Source organism: Haemaphysalis longicornis, unplaced genomic scaffold, assembly GCF_048455015.1.
Source record: "Haemaphysalis longicornis isolate Haplotype H1 unplaced genomic scaffold, Haemaphysalis longicornis Haplotype H1 scaffold_4, whole genome shotgun sequence".
NCBI lineage: Eukaryota > Metazoa > Arthropoda > Arachnida > Ixodida > Ixodidae > Haemaphysalis > Haemaphysalis longicornis.
The window spans coordinates 199,639,602-199,656,824 of record NW_027526361.1 but is presented as its reverse complement, the minus strand read 5'-3'; the positions used below and the strand labels follow the sequence as shown (position 1 = coordinate 199,656,824).

Here is a 17,223-nt window from a genome sequence, read left to right as displayed (position 1 = left end):
TCGTGATTGGCAAGGTAAGAGACTTCCAGCCTAACCATAAGTAAATTGCATGTTGCGGGTGGTTGTTCGCGAAGTCCTGTCAGGCATTCACTGAAGGTTGTAGGACGACTTGGGCAATCCGTCAAACGAGGTAGAAGGAGAGGGGGTGGCGGCGGCACTGAGGTGCTAGTTCTGTGCACGTAAGAAGATTTTCAGATGCGGGAGCAGGTTCGACTGGTACACCGGGAGCCACTTATTGCACACTAGAACATCTGTATGCAGTATCTACATTGAAAGGTTGCTAGATGTAGTAAAATATTTCTCTTTATATTTTGTAGGTGAACCCCTCCCAAAGTACAAGGGAAGCATGCCTGCAGCCATGGGCACTAGTGAAGCAAGACGATGAAGTTATTGTGGCTCATTGTACCTGTATGGCTGGTCTCGGGGAGGCGTGCTCTCATATTGGTGCAATCCTGTTCTACCTTCAAGTGGCGGAGCAAAGGTTGACTTCTCGTCTGCAATAACTAAGAAAAGGCAAATGGATGAGGGAAAGCCATCAACAACTCTGGAACTACGCCGGCAAAGACCAGCCCCATTGAGACCAACTGATGAGCAGTGGAACAGGTTTTTGGACGACGCTCAAGCATCAAAGTTAAAACCAGCTTTTCTTTCGTTTGTTGATGGCTATGCAGAGTCCTACATACCGACAGCCGCAATGTACAAGTCCGCACTTCCGTGCACCTTGTTCAACGACTGTGCAGCCCCGTCATGGCAAGAAGTCTCCGAGGAATGCGACAAATTTGCAAGGGGAATCAGAGTTGAACAGGAGGTATGATCTATGGGACTGTGATGTTAATGACGCTTTCCTAGTTTTTCTCTTTGTGCAGGTTCTACTCCTTATCGAAGAAGAAAAGAGAGCCCTGTCTTCATGTAGGAAGTGGTTTTCGTTTCGTGCCTGAAGGGTGACTGCGTCATGTGCGAAAGCGGCCTGCTCCACATCAATCGAAGACCCTTCACCAAGCCTGGTGCAAAGAATATGTTATCCCAGTTAAGGTACCTTCACCACAGTAGCGACAACTTGGGGCATCGACAATGAACCCCGTGCAAGAGCACAGTATGTCGAAGCAATGACTAGTCGGCATGCGAATTTCAAGTGTAACGAATCAGGCGTGCACATCAGCTTCGATCACCAGTTCCTTGCAGCTACACCTGATGGAGTTGTGAGTTGTGATTGCTGTGGCACAGGGGTACTCGAGGTGAAGTGCCCATATAGTCTGCGAGACTGTACCATAATAGAGCTCACTTGCTGTAAGAGTAGCAGTATCATTCTACCCGATGGATATGCCCTTCAACTGAAGCGAAAGCATGCACATTTCTGGCAAGTACAAATGCAGATGTCTGTGCGCCAGGTGAAGTATGGAGACTATGTTGTCTGGACAACAAAGGAGATCTTTATTGAAAGAATCTTTCTAGACGATGACTTTTGTGACAGATGTTCCTGAAGTGCACTCACTTTTTCAAGCGTGTACTGTTGCCAGAGCTCCGATACAAATATACGTCGCATTCTGTACAGCACCAGACAAATGAGAACGTGGAAAATAAGGATGTCTACTGTCTCTGAAATGGGCCAGAGTATGGCAAGATGGGGATGTGCGACAATCCGCAATGCAAACGAAAATGGTACCCCTTTGCAAGCATCGGCATGAAGAAAGCACCACAGGGTGAATGGGTATGCAAAGGTTGCAAATAAAAAACTGCGTGCAAAACAAAGCAAAATGTTTATTTACTCCTCATAATTAGGGCTCCCCACTCAAACTCAAAACTGATTTGTTGCTACGAATTCAGGGGCATTTGTTTCTGTCCAAATACCGGGTTAATTCTCAACAAGGTATTGATAGGAACACTTAAAGCGTTTTTACAAGAAAATTGTACCTAATAAGAAACATACCTTTATTGCAAAATACGGCAATAGAAACAATTGAGACCGTGCATTAATTACTCGCCCACAAAAATTAAAACAAAACATAAAACATCATGACAGTCGTAGCAATCGCGTAAGTGGCCACGATGCACATCAACGAGCAATTACTTAATTTGTTGAAAATAATTGCAATAAGCAACACATTGTCAATAACTAGTGCGCATATAAGAGCTGCAGCGCGCCTTGAAGAGCACATAAATTCTGACAGTGTTTCTTTCATATTCACTGAAAATGTTAAACTGCTGTGGGAATACGATACACTGCAAAAAAAGAATGAATTTTAAAAGAGCCACCGAAACAAGTATGCCAAATTTTGAGAAAATAAAAACCGAATGCTTCGAACCCCACATATAAGGCGTTCATTGCAGCTCGAAATAAAAAAAAGCGAAATCTACCACATGCCACATTCACTCTCAAAACAGGCATACACAGCATAAAAATCTGGAGAAGGAGTATGGTTCTCGACAAAAAAGACTGCCGCGCAGATATTTAAGTGAAAGCAATCTTCCAAGTCGCACACACGCCCAGAGTTAGTCAAATTGTATGACAGAGCCGCAAGCACTCGTCAAAGCACAACAAACGAAAACTATCTTGTCAAGTGTTGTTGCATCATCTTCATGAACTGCAGAGAGCATGTCTACAGGCACGATACTCTAAGTTATCATATATTTGTTTCTGAGGAGTCCTATCACTCTTTTCACATGAATACGCACGTTGGCCAGCTTCCTTGTGGCTTCCACCTGCCGAGGAGTTAGCTGGGCTTGTCCCCTGGTGAATGCGGGCATCTTGAGTCGAGCAGAGCAGAGGCCAACCGACTCCGCAATGGTGAACCCTCTGTCAGCAAGGATCAAGTCACCAGGCCGCAGGTTACCGAGAATCCCCCAGCTTTCAGTGATGAGCTTGTCACTGGATCGTCCGCACCACCCCTTGAAATATAAGTTACTGTTCCTTGAGGCGCAACCGCAATTAAGTATTTCACTGTGTTGTGGTGCTTGTACTGGCTCCATGTGAGGCATCGGGCATGGTGTGAGGTCGGACGCTCGATGAAAATCTCGAAGCAGTCCAGAATGACTGCGACAGCTGTTCCGAAGGCAACGCGGAAGCGCATGGGCATGGTGCGCTTCAGCTGCTCCCTTGTCGGCCACCTGACCAGCCTCTCCAAGCCGAAGTAGAGGCCGTCAATCCACTTCATCGCGATTCTTGAGACAGTCGCTTCGGAGACGTCAAACCTATAATACAGGTTGTTACACACAATGTGAACATGCTTTCTTACAAGTAACCAAAATACGTTACCGCAATGCCAAGTCCCGGACAGGCACATTCAGCCGGAGGCGGATCAGGGTTACCACATACCCATGGAAATTAGGCAAGGCGTTAATGGAGCTGTCCCTTCACCAGCCACTTCACAAGCGTAAAAATGGCATCCAAGAGTTGGAAGTTTGGCAGCCCAGTATATAACTTGGTTAGTTCGTCGTCCCTCCGGAAGGCAGCATACGTTAGGCACCGTGCGTTGAGGCTTTCTCGCAGGGTATAGAGTTCCACCCGCAGTCGTTTGACCTCATGTTTCAGACGGTCAACAATTTCCCGCGAGCCGTCATCTGCCTGCGTTCCTGGAGAATAATCGTCTATTACTTGGACTGTTGCAGGAAGGTTTGGGGAGCACAAGTTAGTGAATGCTCTGGTAGTTTGAAACATCCCAACAGGTCGCTGGCAGGCTATCATCCAAAGCCATCTCGTCCACCAGGTGGCCAAGGGCACTCAGCCGTGTAAGGGGCACCCCGTCTTTTTTAAAAACCAGCATAAAAGGTATGTGCAGGGTTTTTCGGGCGGAGGCGCGCGACAATAACGCCAATTAATGACTGTGCTGAACCGATGTGCCACGTCGTTCTCCGAGGCAGGCTCCAATAAATGAAATCCAACGCCACTTTTCATTTGGCACTGCTGTTGGCTTTTCATTTCAGCTACCCGGCTCGTAGAACAACACAATGGACTGGTTCAACCCGCTCATGATGGTCATGGCTGCTTGCCACGACCAAAAAGCCTCTACCCCCCCCCCCCCCCCCCCATGCACATACCTTAGCACTGTCCTTTCATGAAAAAGGCGGAGCGCCTCTTGCATTACTGAGTGCCGTTGGCCACTTTCAAGTGTGATGGTCAGAAATGCTTAACGTGCAGGCAGCCTGGCCGGACGTTTCATACAACCAGAGTTGCTACAATCTTGATTTCCAACAGGAAACATACCTCTAGTTAACACAAGCTGCTCAACTTGGCCATCCGATGGAGCAGGGTTACCGCCCTGTTGAATTTCGACGTCCTAAGCAGGGAGGCCATCTTCAGCAGAAAGGCTGCCCTCAACAGGGGGGCCGTCTTCAGCAGGAGGGCGGTCTTGAGCAGTCGAAGTTCCAGAGCCGCTAGCTGCCGTGTCATCAAAGGAGAAATCCGAACCAATTAACGGGAATTATAAGAGGGTGAATTTGAACACTCTCTCAGCAAAGTGAGGTGGCAACATACTTTGCAGCGTCCTCTCACTTGAAGCAGCTCTTCTCGCCTTGCGACGGTTGTACCTACTTGCGGAGTAAGCAGAAACATCTTACTTCGTGCTAATCTTCTTTTAACCAGGATCCATCCTTTAACTCGCAGCATGTTTATGTACGAGCCATTTTAAGTGCGAATGCACTTCTTAAGCGAGCCTGAATCGTCCGCCGCCGTCGTCCGCATAGCAACAGCTGCGGGTGCGCGCGCTCCTCGTCTTCCTCCTCGTCTTCCCTAGCAACGGGGGGAGATTGGCGCGCGCTACTCTCCTCCTCCTCTCTCCGCTCAGTGACTGCGGGTGTTGGGCGCCTCCTCTCCACTTCGGGCGGGAGAGCTCTCGTTCGCGTAGCGGGCGCTCCGCATTCCGACGCGTGAGGGCGCTCGTGTAGCCCTCGCCGTAACGGCGGGCGCTACTCCCCTCCTCCTCTCTCCGCTCAGTGACTGCGGGTGTTGGGCGCCTCCTCTCCACTCCAAGATCACGATATCCACCGTAATCGCGCAATCAACAACCGTGCATTTGCACTTACACACTCTCCCCCTCGGGGAAGTGCGAGGGAATTTTTTTGTCAGGATCTTTCCCTTGTACCCTAAATTCAGGCTTGGGGCCCAGTCAGGATGGTCGACGTCAAACAATGCTGATGGTTTGCCTTAAATTTCCAAAGTAATCATTTTTAGATGGTTGAAGCCAAAATGTAAACTTTGTCATTCAGTCTTTAGACAGCGCGAGAAGCCTGCTAGATATTTTGGTGATATGGCTCACGTGCAGTACATAAGCGATTTATCCAGCACGTAGGACTGCTAGCCTGGACTGTTTAACGTGCACCAAGCAGTAGAGATAGAGGACCACACGCCGCCCCGACGCTCGTTTCCATCGCAAGGGGTAGAGGAGGGTTCAATGTTGAGACCTGGATAAGTATCGTCCCAGCGTGGGGGCGATACTCACTCCTGCCTGTGCGGTCTGGATGAGCATCATGCGTCGTGCGGATTTGCAGCACTGGGTTGCGGGTCCTGCGGTTGCGTTCTACAGCGATGCGTTGCGTTCTACGGCGACGAGCAGCGAGGTTTGCCATCGTGATCTCTGTCACGGGTCTCGTCACTCCTGTCTAAATTTCCACAACACGCCGCCCGTCATTGCTGCTCGTCGCGTCGTGCGTCGCTTGGTTTCCACGGTCCGAGCGACAGCCGGTTCTGTCGCGTCGCTGATGATGATGATGATGTTTGGAGTTTAATGGCGCGAGGCCGACTAAGGGCAAAGAGCGCCAAACAATAGTGATTACATGAAAGTGGCATGGACGTAAAAGTACAACATTTCAGTAAAAATAAACAAAATAAAACACAACGTAATGAAGATGACTGGTGTAAAGGGCCAGGTTGCCAACATGCATGATAAGAAATGAGATGTAAAAATTTTACGTCGGTAAGAAACTCGAAAACGCGTTTAATAGAAAACATGGCTTCGTCTCCTAAAAAGTATAACGGGTGTGGGGGAATATGTCGCGTGTGTAGTTGTGGGAAGTATTTGTGTCGTGTTGGGTCAAGTGCCTTACATTGTATAAGGATGTGGATCACGGATAGGGCCTCTCCGCACCTGCTGGACAGAGCTCTTGGAAACCCCGTGAGAAGGTGCGACTGCGTTGCATGAGTGTGCCCTATCCGTAATCTAGCCAAGGCGACTTCAGTGTGTCTATTACGTGTGTCGGTGGTGTATGGTCCCAAGTGTGGTTTTATTACGTGTAACTAGTTGTCTGTTTGTTCGTTCCAGTGTGTTTGCCATGTTTTGCGAAGTTGTTGTCTGATGTGTGGTTTCACGTCGGTGTAGGGTAATGTGGTTATGTCGACTGTATTCAAGAGTGTAGCAGCAGCAGCTATTCGATCCGCTGCTTCGTTCCCGGCTATACCACAGTGGCCAGGGACCCAGCGAAGGACTAGTTCAAATTTGTGGACATACACAGACATAACACCCTTTACTATTAGATTTATAACGTGATTTTTTGGAGACTTTGTTGACGACAACGCCCGCACAACACTGAGTGAATCTGTATAGATAATGGATTGTGGGATGTGGCTTTGAAGTATATGATTAACAACAAGAAGTACACCATTAGCCTCTGCCGTAAAGATGCTAGTATAACAATTCACAGTTTCGGTGACATGAAGGCCGGGTCCATGCGCAGCGCAGGACACAGAGGTGGAAGTCTTAGAGGCATCCGTATAAAATTGAGAACACTGATACTTCTCCTGCAAATACAAGAAGTGCTGCTGAATTGCACATGTGGGAGCTCGGTTTTTATTTACATGTGTGAAAGATGTGTCGCATGACACAGGGAGGAGATGCCATGGTGCTATAAAATCTGTTAGAGAACTTTGGATGGTGCCTAAAAAGGAGACAGAAAGCTCTGACGCTTCCTCTCTAACTCTGTAAGAGGAGGGCGCAGAGAACGATGGTCGATTTAAAACGAGTTATGTCATGGAGGTATCATGAAAAACTGATTTAAAAGGATGGTGAGGCATGGGTGAAATTTTAAAAGCATAAAGGATGTCTGTGTATGCTCGCTGACGTTGTAGGTTCCATTTGTTGCACTCTACATACAGCCTTTCAACTGGACTAGTTCGGAAGGCACCACACGCCAAGCGGAGCCCTAGATGAAGCACAGGGTCCACCATTCTGAGGGATGTTTTAGTGGCTGACCCATAGACAATGCTACCATAGTCCAATCCTGAACCTATTAGGCTGGTAAAAACACGTTAAACAAGTTGTTTGTCAGCACCAAAAGAAATGTGCGAGGGAACCTTCACGATAGTCAGTGTTTTTAAGCATTTATGTTTTAGTTGTTTTATGTGTGGGATGAATGTGAGCTTTTCGTCAAAGATAATACCTAAGAACTTGTGTTCCTTTTTTACAGGAATAGAGACACCGTGGAGTTGAATGTCTGGATCCGGCCAAATGCCACGCCTCTTGGAAAACAAAACACAAGTGCACTTTCCTGGACTAAATTTAAAACAGTTGCTATCTGCCCAGTCGCAAGCTTGTCACACCAAGCTGGACTTGCTGCTCGCAGATGGACAAGTTACACGATTTGAAAGAGAGTTAAACGTCGTCCACATAAACTGAACATGAAATCGATGGTAGTAGCGCCTTCCGAAGAGAATTAATTTTTACAATAAATAAAGTGAAACTCAAAACTCCACCTTGCGGCACGCCATTTTCCTGCACATGAACCCTAGAAAGTGCAGTACCAACTCGCACGCGAAACGTTCTTTCAGACAGGTAACTGGCAATCGTGTTCATCATGTTACCCGACATGCCAAAGGACTTCAAGTCGCTAAGGATGCCGTAACGCCAAGCCGTATCGTACGCCTTTTCAAGATCAAAGAAGACTGTCATACAGTACTGCTTGTGGAGGAAAGCATCTTTGAAATAAGACTCTAATGCAACGAGTTGATCGTTGGTAGATCGGCCCGCCCTGAAGCCTGCCTGGCAGCTCTCGAGAAGACCATTGTACTCTAAGAAGTTCACAAGTCTCCTGTTTATCATCTTCTCGAAGAGCTTACACAGGCAGCTTGTCAGGGCAATGGGGTGATAACTAGCAGGAGAGGAAGGGTCCTTTCCTTCCTTTAGGAAAGCCACTACTATGGCCTCCCTCCAAGAGCGTGGAAAGTGCCCCGAAAGAAATATTTTATTGTAGAGGTGAAGAAGTGTTTCAAGCGTGTCTGCATGTAAGTGTTGTATAATTGTGTATGAAATCCTGTCTGCACCTGGAGCTGAAGGTTTACAAGTAGCGAGTGCGACCTTCAGCTCATGAAGTGAAAAGAGGGTGTTATAAGATGAGTTCGACTTATTACTGTCTCTCAAGGACTTCTTCTCACATGATGCTTTGCGTTTAATGAATGTGTTGGTGTAGTGTGCTGAGCTGGACACGTGTTCGAAGTGTTGTGCAAGCGTGTTGGCCTGGTCTTCGAGTGTGTCCCCTGTTGTGCTAACCAGGGGCAGGCTGTATGTCTGTTGTCCTTTTAGCTTGCGTATTCGTGTCCCAACTTTGTGAGTGTCGGTGTACGAGTTGATGGAAGTGAGGAAGGCGCGCCAACTCCCCCTTTTCGCCTCAACGACGCACACCTTCCCAAGAGCCTTTGCCCGTTTAAAGGAAATGAGATTATCTGGCGTGGCGTACCGGCGAAGGACACCCCACGCCTTGTTCTGGGCCTCTCGCGCCCGCCTACAGTCCTCGTTCCACCAGGGACCCCTTGGGTTGCGGGACGCACTGGAGGCCTGGGGCATGGACTTTTCGGCGGCGTCGAGTATATGTGCCGGGAAGAGTTGGGCTGCTTCCTCCCCGTGTAGGTGTTTTATGGTTGTGTGGTGTAGTTTAGATGTTTCTGTGAATGTACTCCAGTTTGCTTTTGATTCATTAAACCTGTTATGGGAAGATGGACTGCATGGGCCTTTACCTATGTACGTTAGGGAAGTGGGGAAGTGGTCACTACCATATGGGTCCGTGCCCACGCCCCACTCAAGACATGGAAAGAGAATTGCAGAACCAATAGCCAAGTCAACATGTGAGTATGTATTGTGTCCTAAGTTATGGTATGTAGGCTGTTTTTTGTTGAAAAGGCCTGCTCCTGAAGATGTAAGGAATTTCTTTATCAGGCGACCTCGGGCATCCATTCTAGAGGAGCCCCAAAGAGAGTTGTGCGCATTAAGGTCGCCTGTTAGGATGTATGGTTCGGGCAGCTGGTCGACCAGCGCCTCGAAGTCAGATCTCGAAAGTGCATGATCAGGAGGAATGTAAATGGAGCATACCGTTATCAACCTATTAAATATAATCGTACGGATTGCTACAGCCTCAAGGACAGTGTTCAGAGTGACAGGGTGGCAGGCTAAGGATTTCTGGGCGACAATTGCCACACCTCCTGAAGAGTGTGTGCAGCCAAAACTGTCCTTTCTGAATACCATGTACCTATTTAAGAAATTTGTTTGTTTAGAATTGAGGTGGGTTTCCTGGAGACACATGATACTTGGCTGATTGGCATGCAGCATGTCATACACATCGTCAAAGTTTTTAAGGAGGCCTCTGCAGTTCCATTGGATGATGTTTTCGGTTCCCATTATTTAAATTTAAGAATAACTGGAGTGTGTGTGTGTGTGTGTGTGTGTGTTTGTTCATGTGTCGTCTTTCGGGGCTGTTATTCTAGGATTTTTAGGCCTTTCAGTCGGCTTGGACATCGTATGCGGCTCCTTGCGCTGCGTTGCAGGCAGGAACGGCGCGACATCCATCTCCTCGTCGGATGCCAGAAGGGTGCCCGGCGGACCAGGCCCCCCGGACTTGGCCCCCTTTCGGGTGCCCTTCGTTTGAGCCGCCACCGCCGAGGGCGTCCGGGACACCAAAGGTGGCACGGGAGGTGCGGTGGCGGTGGGAGCCGATGCAGGGCCCGCGGTGTCCATCCGGTCGGCACTCTCCAACGCACTGGACGACGGGGAGGCAGAGGCGGGAGCGGCACCGGTCACTACAGAAGAGGTTGCCACCACAACCGCGGCTGCCTCAGCAAGCGGCGTGGCGAAGGATTGGGCTGCTTGAGGCACCCCAGGGGGGGGGGGGGGCGAAGGGACCAAGTCAGACTCGCTGAACTGCGTCCCCGTTGACACCAGACGCCGCTCCGCCCTCCGGCGAGCCGCGTCGGCGTACCTCCCCAGAGGAAAAGAGGCGAACGTCTTCCGCGCCTCTGGGAAGGTGATGTTCTCAGTGACCTTCACATTATTGATCGCCTTCTCCTGCTTAAACTTCTCGCACTTTCGAGAGTAGGCGGCATGGGGTCCCTGGCAGTTGGCACAGGTGAGGGTTGACGATGGACAATTATCAGATGGATGATCATGGTGAGCACACTTTGCGCAGGTCAGACGACCACGGCAGGAGTTGCTTCCGTGCCCGAACCGCTGGCACTTAAAGCAGCGTCGTGGGTTTGGAATGTAGGGCCGGACATTACAATGTACAAACAGGAGGGTGCCCGAAACCTGTACTCCGCTTCACAACTGAATGCTGCGGTCGGTTTACAAGCTGCCACCTACGCTTGAAAAATCATGCACACCTCCGTCTAACGGCGATGATGGTTTATAGCAAAGCTCTATTGTATGGGTTTCCTTGGTTGCCTTATGGATTTAAACTTTGACTAGTTAAGCGTCGAATTTGACCAGCACGCAGTTTGGTCTTTTGATCGCAGCGTCTTTGACTTTTACCATTTCCCATTCGATTTCGCACGAAGAAAGCTTTGTGTTCAACCATCATAATCATGAGACGGGGGGCTAGATGATTTTGCTGTTTAATTGTGAACTTCCATGCCCCCTGTCCACATCTAAACTTTGTCCAGCGTGTCGGAAATGTGTCTGTGGTGGAGGACTTGGGCTCAGGCACCCATATTTTAGGCAACTAGTCGCGCTTTTTTGGTGTCTTCACCAGGCATCACACGATTTTTTTGGGTACTCTGTAAAGACTACTCAAGCATAAAAAAACTTGCAAAAACACTGCGCTAAATTTAAATTACGAGACGATTTCAATTTAGCGCAGTGTTTTTGCAAGAAATAATGTACCAACTAGCCCAGAAGCGAGCTCTCATGAAAAAACACCCGCTGATGTTAAAACTACCAAATTTTTTAACTATAGGTGCCAGCCTTTATTCTACGCAGGTGGTAAAACGGGAAGGGCTGGAGGAGTGGTTTGCAGCTTCGGCTGTTGAGTTGGTGAATAACTTTGGCTCTTGATAAAACGACCACCACAAACGTGGGATTTCCACTTTGGCTTTCAGGCTCCTATGCTGTCACAGTGTCGCTCATGAAAACCGAAGGTACGAAGGTCACGGTAACAGAAAGTGTGAACAACCGCAACATTTCTACGGCTACACGGTAATCAATCTCGTATGCAGGTGCCTTTCTATTTAACACACGTATAAAGGTATCTCAGCGCTAAGGCTGGCGTGGAAACCGTATTCAATGAAACCACTGAAGATAATTTAAAGTGGCAGAAATGAATTCTAATATCGCTAATAGTTTTATTCCTACTCAGATAGCGCGGAGCGAGGCGCAGAGCGCTGCAAAAAGCGCTCGTGTCAATGTAGCCCTTCCGCAACCTTACAAGCATCCAATAAGTTTGCGTAGCCGTTAGTGCATTCAAGAAGAAAATGTTACTAATAGTAGTAGTTATTCGTACTCAGAACGGTTGGAGCCAAGCGCAGATCGCTGCAAAAAGCGATCATGCCATTGCAGCCGATACCCAACTTCAGACGTGTCCAACGAGATTACGTAGTTATTGCTGCATCTAAGAACCCAACACATCTGTCTAGACTTCGTTTCATCTCACAGGTCTGCTTACAACGCCACCAAAACACACAAAGCACCGAAGCAAACACGAAAAAAACAACCGGAGGCTGTGTAGTCCAATGCACCGGCTCATTCCACTGACAAGGGGAGCGCCGAGTGGTGGCGCCACCCGTTCAGCTGCCCGGTCCCTATAGGGAACTGTACAGTAGGCGGGACATCCAGGGTAATGCCGGACGAGAAAGTATTTCAGAGGAGATAGACATCCCCCCAGTAACGACCGAAGACGTAAGGAAGGAATTGAAAGAAATGAAAGCGGGCAAAGCACCTGGTGAGGATCAGAAAACAGCAGACCTCTTGAATGATGGAGGAGAAATTGTACTTGGAAAACTGGCAAACCTGTATATGCAATTTGTAATGACCACATGTGTACCGGAATCTTGGATGAACGCGAACATAATCCGAATCCATAAGAAAGGTGGCATGAAGGACTTGAAATATTACAGGCCGACCAGCTCACTGTCGGTCGTCTACAAGGTACTTACCAAGGTAATCGCTAGATGGGGCGTAGATAGGCTGGTGGTGATGATGATGATGATATTTTGTAAAATATCAATTCGTAGAGGGTGGTTAGCTGGGAGGCCGAAATGAAGTGGCAATCTGGGGCCGGATTACCCGAAACAGGGGCGTTGTTTTGAAGTGATGCGGTAGCACCATGTGTTCTCGGGTTGGGGCGTCGCTTTGGGCACAGAGAAAAGTAGGAGAGGCGCACGGGGAGTGCCTGGAGTTGCCCTGCAACGAAAGTGCAAAGCGACGCGCCAAACGACGGGGGCCAGTGCGTTTCGCATTGAGCTGTTATTGCAGGGGAACTCCAGGCACTCTCAGTCTGCCTCTTCTCCTTTTTCGCGCACCTCAAATCGACGCCCCAACCACAGAACACATGCATTTACATGGCGTTACTAGGTCGCTTCAAAACGACGCCCCTATTAGATGCAGAGCATCTGATTCACTCGCCTTGTCCCTCCGGCGTCGTCGTCGTTGTCGGCGTTGTCCGCCCCTCCCCCATTCTCCTCGCCGCGCCAGCTGCGCTCTCCGCCGCTCACCCCCTCTCCTCTCCGATAGCGAACACTCTCTCGCGAGGGGCATTGGATGGATTCGATTCGATTGGCTTGGATTGGATTGGCTTGGCTTGGCTTGCCTTGGATTGGATTTAGATTGGATTGTATTAAAGTGGATTGTGTTGGATTGCGTTGCGTCATAGCCGCGTCACGTTGCGTCATAGCCGCGGCAGACGCGCTGGGGCCGGCGAATGTGCAGTACTCTCTCTTCCGCGGTTTCCTCTCCTTCGGGCGCGCTGCGCATATAACCGGTGTAACGTTCTCCGGCGAAGCAACATCCACTTCTGGCTCAAACACCTAGAGCCCACGCCACTTTACAAGTACGCTAACGTCGTCATCGACTGGGACCGGCTTACGCAGTCCCCTCAACGTTGTGCGCGCTATAAAACGCGGTGCCTGCGCCGCTCCGATCCATCGTTCCAGCGCCGTTCCTCCGCTGTCCAACGCTGCAACGTGGACCCCCTATGCGTCGCATCTACACAGGACACACGGAGCACACAGCGAGAAACCATGCGGCTAAAATGTCCGCAAGCGTCTACTTCCCCCCTTACAATCACAGTCACTTGTTTTGACATACTCCAGGGTTCGACGGACGACTATCTGGTCAGGTCTTATGTTCATAGCGAAGGTTCGGTCTCTGACCAAGTCAAATGAACAATTCTGAGTTTTTTAGATTCCATACAGGATACTTGATGATACTCATAGAGTTCCTTACAAGATACATTAGAGACGAATCAGGCGCCAGCGTCTAAGTGGCTCACACCAAGCCTGTCTGTGTCGTAATGGGCCACCATCAACCGTACCCTCAACTTAGTTTCATCATGGGCTTGAGTTGAACCATCTTAGTGGCTGCATACAGTGCAACAAAAATGCAAAGAGTGTGTAATTGTATTAGTCTAAAATAAAACACGCTGTTTTAAAGCTAAGGAAATTGAAAGTAAACCGTATTCCTTCTACTGAGAGTCTGCCGGAATGGTTGTGCCTATTATTCTGCAGACCAAGCTGGTAAATAACGATCCTGTATCATTTTGGGAGAAGACTCATAAAACAATTTTATTTTGCTAAAATTTCAAACATTATACTGTTTGAAAAGCTCTGATAGGTTTCGGCTTGTGCCTACAAAAACGTCCCCTTCGCAAAGAACCGGTGCACAGACCGTCTGCTACAACTTTCGCGGCGACCAATTACCTGCTCAGTCAAGATGTCCGGCCGCTGTTAACGTATGTACTGCTACTGCAAAAAATAACCGGGAAGCGAACTCTCCTTCCCACAAACTAGCGTATCCACATTGTGTGTTTGTGCTGATGTAAATATATACCGACGGTCGCTGTCCGGCAATTGTCCTCCCACTTGCATAGTGACAATGATGCATGGCTGTCTTAGTAGGAGCAAATGGAGCCAATTTTGAGCTTACAAACAAAGCCAGAGAAGCGAAGCGAGTTGCGACTATTTCAGCTACCTCGTAGACATAGCAATGCATAGTGAAAACAGCAAACCAAAGAGAACGCTTAAGAATCCGATACACATGCTAAGACAGCAGCACTGATGTTCCCACACGTTCACCGCCCCCCCCTCCCCCCATGCGGACATGGATTCCCAGGCGCAGTTTCTTCTCTAGTATACTAACTAAGAATCTCTATGACCACAAGGAGACGAGGTAAGCCGTTGTTGTGGTTTTTATGCTCACAAAATGTGTCGTAATGATCGTGCGTAAATACCGGACATGTGGCCCTCTGTCCTGTTGATCGTATTTGGTTTCGCTTGTATCACAAGCGATTCCAGGAGGAGTAAGGTTGTCGCGTTTCTTTGTTGTGCTACGATTGTGGCTCTGTCCCACTCAATGTTGTGATTATGAGCTTCCACGTGTTCGGCAAGTGCACTGGCGGTGACGCTCGTTTTGTTTACATCATGTTGGTGTTCCTTTAGGCGTCTCGGGAACTCTCCAGTGTCACCGACGTACACGCAATTGCAGTCATAGAACAGGATCTTGTTAAACGACACCACGGTATTTTTCTTTTAGGAGCTTGTCCTTAGCGTTCACTAGCTTGCCGCGAAGATTTGTGCAGGACGCATGGGCAACCTGCACTCATGTTTTCAGGTTGCCCACCTACTTGCTTTTCATAGGAAAAACACGCTTAAAAAGAAAGGTATGTGGTGGTTCTTCTTAGAAGTAATAGACGGTAACTTTCTCTTCGCATACCTAGGACTCCCTGCTCAATGTAACAACACTACTATGTCAGGGCAAAGTGCTCAGTCAGCCAGGCGAGACGTCGACACTGTTATTTATCAAGGAAAAGTCAGAAGATTTGATTACGTCGTAACAAGATAAGTGACGTGAAAGATATAAATAAGGTGCGCTAGCAGTGCAATAGGGAAGGTGCGTTTTTTTAACATGAAAAGCAAGATGAAGCATTGTCAAGATGATTCTGCAATGCAAAAGACAACGGAAAGGGAGAAGACAGACGCCGACAATAACAATAATTTGAGAGAACCACCGAAATATATGGCGTGTTGTTTTTACATACCGACTGACTGTAAGTTTTAGTGTTCGAGGTGTTACGGTGACATGTCGGAGAAAATGCTCTGTTGTTCAGGAGTTAGCTTCTAATTCGGAGACATCTTTGCCACTTCGCGCCCGAACTGTACCAATCACGCTTGCTCTTTCCCCTTTGTATTTTCTGTGTTAACTTGAAACGTTTGTCGCCTACTCGCGAAGCTCTTTCTAGGTATCAGACATCCGCACTGAAATTTTCGATTAAATGGGGAACATGCGCTGAAGTTTACAATTAAACTAGGCGATTACGGAGTGACACAACGATGTGTTCGAAAGTGAGGCCAAGCTGGTGTGACTTCACACACCTCTACTACCGCCGTAACTGTTCTTTCAGTTTCTGTAACCGCGTGGCGTCCTATATACCGAGATTCCGCTGCGACCCCTGCTGTTGCTAGGACGCCGCGCGCGTTCCGGGATATGCGGGTAAATCGAGAGCAGCCTCATTAAAGGGAGGAAAACTGCAGTAGACAGCACCGTTGCTAGGTGATGCCCGCACATTGCTCGTTGCTGTGGCTTCGCAGTCGTGGAGAGAGAGAGAGAGAGAGAGAGAGAGAGAGAGAGAGAGAGAGAGAGAGAGAGAGAGAGAGAGAGAGAGAGAGAGAGAGAGGGGGGGGGAGGGAGGGAGGGAGGGAGGGAGGGAGGGAGGGAGAGAGAGGGGAGGGTGGTAGAGGAAGAAGGAAAGAAACAGCTGTATAACTTTTGCAGAGGGCAGTCCACCTATCAGCAGTGTTTTTTGCGCCAGGTATGGTGGCTGGTGAAGCTTGGTGAATAACACAGATTATGAACATATGAGTAGAAGGGCGAACGAAAACAAAATACAAAAAATGCGATTTATTGGTGAAAGCAACTTTCGGAGAGAAAGCTCTAAAAAGGGAGAATAAAATTTAAAAGTCTGAGGACAAACCAGTGGTTGCAAAACTAACAAAAATATGTACAAGACAACGTGAATGAGTGTAAAAATATGGGCTGCGATTCCAGAAATATGCAACGTTTTCTAGCCGATAATCCTGCGAAAAACACAGCAAAACTTCTGCCCCCACATGAGTCCTCACTGTAGGCCCGTTGTAAAAGACTGCGATACAGTTGAAGCCTGTCCCCACGTCGTGCAGGAGACAAAGAGCTGCCTGCTGTTGCTTTTGCAGCAGAATCGAGGGCAGATACAGCGCAAACGTTTTGCGCACGGCCCATACCTGGCAAAGGGCGAATGCTCCTAACCTATTTGAAACTTAGACTTCGGCTGCCAGCAAAGTCGACGACTAGCCGATACAGCACTTCTTCAAGCCATTTATACATCGCCGCATGGAAAGGGGATTTTACAATGACGGTCAATGGCATGCAATGCTAGACATCTGTTATTGGGGTACTTTCGCTTCGGCATTCGCTCAGTAAATCCACGTAGATAGATAAATCCCATGCAGTCCTCTCAAAAGAAAATGAGCTGGGTAGTCCTGCGTAGGAAGTGACCGGCGCTGTCGGTTGCATCGGATCTTGAAGCACATTTTTATACAACAGTGACTAGGCCGGATTCAAAAGAATATATGATCTCCCGGAATCCCCGCTTCTATGTGTATTTTGTAAATCACACACAGAAGCGCACTCCGCAACTTGAATCGCATTTGTAGAGCTTTTATGGTGCATCGTGACTCCAGGAAGGTCACCCGTCGCCGGCCATAATTTCCTCTAGTGAACCCAAGGGCAGCGCTTATAGCTGCCCGCTTGGTAGAGGTGGAGGATAGTCGCTGGGATGCACCGCATT

General features: G+C 48.6%; 1 pseudogene; it reads right to left on the bottom strand.

Annotated features, from left to right (window-relative positions):
* Nucleotides 1-1,587: 1,587 nt before the first annotated feature.
* LOC144180183 (uncharacterized) overlaps nucleotides 1,588-17,223 on the bottom strand; it is a 56,397-nt pseudogene continuing 40,761 nt past the window's right edge.